This window comes from Petaurus breviceps, unplaced genomic scaffold (genome assembly GCF_028583685.1).
Source record: "Petaurus breviceps papuanus isolate PSGF00001 unplaced genomic scaffold, PetGlider_PUasm1.0 126, whole genome shotgun sequence".
Lineage (NCBI taxonomy): Eukaryota > Metazoa > Chordata > Mammalia > Diprotodontia > Petauridae > Petaurus > Petaurus breviceps.
The window spans coordinates 73,630,530-73,635,490 of record NW_027185655.1 but is presented as its reverse complement, the minus strand read 5'-3'; positions in this window follow the sequence as shown (position 1 = coordinate 73,635,490).

Genomic DNA, 4,961 nt, shown 5'->3' with positions numbered 1-4,961 from the left:
AATCAGCTGAATCAGCAGCAGCTTCCAGAGCTCTCAGCAAACATATTAGAAGGGAGTCAAATAACGTATCAGAAGGAGATTGCATGGGTCTTTTGCTAATACTGAGACAGGACTCTGTTGGTTTGCCCATACTTGTATCCAGAAACTGTGTGGCAGTCCCAGGGTGATGAGAAGCACTAGTACAGCAGAACCTGAAGCCACAGCACAGGGGGGACAATTCTCACAATTCCCGGACAGAAAAGAATGCTTGTGGTAACTCACAGAACACAGCACAGACCAGTACAAGTATAAACACCTCTCCTCTTATCAAATCACCTTGGAAGGACTGAAAATTAATAGGTTCCTAGAAGTATCTCTGAAAACAGTTGCACAAACTTCATGAAACTTGGGACCCTGTTCACTCTACCCTGTAAACAGAGCCCTACTTTAACAAATATTTAAAAGTCAATTAGTAAGCTAGGAAAATGAGCAGATAATGGGGAAAAAAAACTTATTGAAAGTTACAATTGTGAAAAAGAAGATCAAAGTGCACACACCGTAGACAACAAAATCAAAGCTCCTACATCCAAAGGCTCCAAGAAAAATATGAATTAATCTCAGGCCAGGGAAGACTCAGAAAGGATTTTGAAAATCAAAAGAGGTAGAGGAAAATTTGGGAAAAGAAATATGAGTGATGCAAGAAAGTCATAAAAAAAAAGAACAAACCCAAGTCAACAGCTTGCCAAAGCAGGCACAAAAATATTGAAGAAAATAAAACATTAAAAAATAAACTAGGCAAATGGTAAAATAAGTCCAAAATTCAATGAAGGGAAGAATTCCTTAAAAAGCAGTTATGGCCAATTGGAAAAGGAGGCCCAAAAGATCACTTAAGAATATAATTATTTAAAATTAGAGTTATGCAAATGGAAGCTAATAACTTTATGAGAAATTAAGAAATGATGAAACAGGAGAGGCTAGGTGGTGCTGGGAATGGATTACCAGCCCTGGAGTCAAAGGGACCTGAGTTCAAATCTATCCTTAGACACTTAACACTTACTAGTTGTGTGATCTTGGGCAAGTCACCTAACACCAACTGCCCTGTCTATCCCCCCAAAATAAATGAGAAAACAAAAGAATAAAAATATAGAAGACAATGTAAACTATCTCATTGGATAAATAACTGACATGGAAAATAGATTCAGGAGAGAGAATTTAAAAATGATTGAACTACCTGAATGTCATGACCAAAAAAAAAAAAGAGAGAGAGAGGCTAGACATCATTTTTCAAGAAATTATTAAGAAAAACTGCCCCAATGTTCTAGAACCAGAGAGTAAAATAGAAATTGAAAAAAAAAATAAAGATATCCCAAAATAAAAACCCCAATGAATACTATAGCCAAATGCCAGAGTTCCTAGATCAAGGAAAAAATATTGCAAGCAGCCAGAAAGAAACATTTCAAGTATCATGGAGCCAGAATCAGGATAACACAAGATTTAGCAGCTTCTATATTACAGTATTGAAGATTTTGTAATATGATAGTCCAGGAGGCAAAGGATCTAGGATTACAACTGTGTGGGACAATATGACCCTTGCCCAAAATAAAATGAGCAGAGATATCTCCAAGTAGAGACAGGAAGTATTTATTTAATTATTTCTTCTTGAAATAAGGGCACTCTTGCTACTAGAAGCGGTATAGTAGGAGAGGAAAAATACAAAATTAAAAGCTTGTTTATATACCACAAAAACCACCCCCCCCACTTCGTCCTGTTCTTATCCTGTTAATCAGGAAACGAGGTGCACAATCTAACCTCAAAAGAATTTGCTGGCTTTTGCAGATGAAACTCAGTGATATCAAAAAGTGGAAGGTACATATCTAGTAGACATGAAAACAGACAAATATGTCATCAGGATCAACTTAGATATGAAAGCAGTCAATATTTTATGAATCATGGAAATTTTAGGACATGGTGACCTGCCTGGATTCCACAAAAGGAGTTCCAATTTTATAGTTGTACAGGTCAGATGGTGTTCAGAGCAAACAAATCTGGAACGTTTGGGTCTGTGGTTAGATTTGCACAGTCTATGCTTTCCACTCCTATGCTTAGCTAAGCTTAGCAAAAACTTCACCTAATAACCAGGGAAGGAAGGCAAGGGTACCAGCCTAGATTACTATGTCTTTTGTACTTTCTTACAATTCTATTCAGATTTCTGGAATATTACCTGAGAAGTTTTCACTTTTATTTCATTAACAGTGAAGAATCACCTACCCGGCAAAACAGCATAATCCTTCGGGGGGAAATGGAAATTCAATGCAATAGAGGACTTTCAAGCATTCCTGATCAAAATATCAGAAATTAACAGAAAATTTGACTTTTAAATACAAGACTCAAAGGACTGTAAAAAGGAAAGGGAAATAACAAGTGACATAAGAAGTTTAAACTCTTTGTATTCCTACATGAGAAGATCATATTTATAACTCATAAGACTTTTTCATCATTATGGTAGTTAGAAGGAGTGTATTTAAACAGAGGGAAAAGGTTGAATTTGAAGGCATATCAAAAAAATAAAATGGATGAGAGTGGAATGTATTGAGAGAAAGAGAAAGGGACAGGAAGAAGGGGATAAATTATCTCACATAAAAGAGGAAAGAAAAAAATTGCTTTGGAGGGGAAGATGGGGTCAGTGAGTGAACCTTGCTCTCATCAGAATTGGCTCAAATAGGGAATAACATACACACTCAATTGGGTATAGAAATCTGTCTTAATTACTTTAGAGGTAAGTAGGAGGGAGAAGGGACAAGTGAGGGGAGATGGTGATAGAAGGGAAGGCAGAATGGGAGAAGGAGTAGTCAGAAACAAAATGGGGTGAGAGAAAGAATAAAATAAACCAGGAAGTGGATGACAATGGGGGGAGGAGGGCAATAATAGTTAACAATAGCAACTGTCAAAAGTTTTAAACAAGTTTCTCTGATTATTTCATTTCTCAAACATATAGAAACTATGACACATTTATAAAAAGAGTCATTCCCTAATTGATAAATGATAAAAAGGTATGATAAGTTTTCAGATGAAGTAAGCAAAGCTATCTGCAGCCATATGAAAAATACTCTAACTCACTATTGATTGGAGAAATGCAAATTAAAACAATTCTGAGGTACCACCTCATATTTATTGGATTCACTAATAGGACAGAAAAGTAAATGACAAATGTTGGAAGGAACATTGGAAAAATGAGACTTAAATACACTGTGGGTGGAGTTGTATTGACTCAACCATTCTGTAGAGCTAAGTGCTATAAGGCCATGCATAACCTTTGATCTACAAATACCACTATTATGTCTGTATCCCCAAAGAGATTAAAAAAAAGGAAAAGGACCTATATGTACAAAAATATTTATAACAGCTTTTTAGGGGGATAATGAATTATAAGCTGAAGGGAAGCCCATCAATTGAGGAATAGATAAACAAGTTGTGGTGTGTGACTATGATGGGATATTATTGTACTATATAAGAAATTATGAGTAAGATGCTCTCAGAAAAAATCTGGAAAGACTTGCATGAGCTGTTGTGAAATGTACTGTCTATAAAATAACAGCAATATTGTAAAATGATCATCTGTGAATGACCTAACTATTCTCAGAAATTCAATGATCCAAGATATCTCTGGAAGACTTAAAAATGCTGTCTCCAGAGAAAATACTATTGGTTTCTGAATACAGATTGAAGCATCTTTTTTTTTACCTTATTTTACTTGTTATATTACTCCTGTACATGTTTTATTTCACAACATGGCTCTTATGAATGTTTTACATGACTACACATTTATAACCTATATAGAATTATTTGCCTTCTCACTGGGGGGGGTAGGAAGAAGGGAGAGAAGTTGGAAAACAAAGTTTTAAAAAAAACTATTGTTAAAAATTATTTTCACATGTGACTGAGGAAAAATTAAATACCAAATAAAAGCTTTAAAAAGAATAAAGGAAGGAAGCTCTTATGTGAAAAAATCAAAAGAACAATCAGTCTGAATATTAGGAATTCCCAAAAGCTTTTTTCAAACTCTGCCCACCTGGACATTGTGTTTCTCCCTCGAATGTGGTCTGGGTATCTGCCAAGGTTTTTCAGTCAGTATAGCCCTCAAGTTCACCTGAACTGATTATGTCTTTCAAGTGTGTGGAGAGTGAGTAAGGGGAGGTGAAGGGGAGGAGAAGTCACTCAAGTTCAGAAATTTAGCTAAGTTTACAAAACAAGGGGTTGGTAGGTGGTGCAGTGAATAGAGCACTGGAATCAGGAGGACCTGAGTTCAAATATGACCTCAGACACTTAACACTTACTATCCATGTGACCTTGGACAAGTCACTTAACCCCAACTGCCCTGCATACTCCCCTCCCAAAACAAAAAAAAAATAAAGATAAAAAAAGAACCTACAATACAATTCAAGCTAAAGAAAAGGGGAGAAACAAATAAACAAAAAACAAAACAAAACAAAACAAAAAACCACATACCCTTATCTCTTGAGTGTCAATTCAGTCACATCCTCCCCCAAACTTGGACAACCTACCTAATATTGTCAGAACCTAACACTGTTTCATAGGGAAGGATCATTGGTTTAAGAGAAATCAAATACAGGTTCCAACTTGGCCACTTATGATCCAGATGACCATGAACCATGAATAAATTATTTTGTTCCAATGAGCTCTAGTTTTTCTTACTGTGTGCTAACCACACTGCCTGGCAAATATTTTAATATTTATTGGTTTATTATGTATTAACTGATATGTTAAAAAAATAGAGTGGATATGATATTTTTTTTACTATTTGTACCACAATTCCTTTGTATCAGATGAAATCACTGAAAATTCTAAATGTAAAATATTCACCACTTAAAATATAAAGTTTTTTTTTCATAAAAATGCTTTGGAAACTATAAGGCTATAATATTATCTATTATTTATATATTATTACACATACTGTGCTTGAA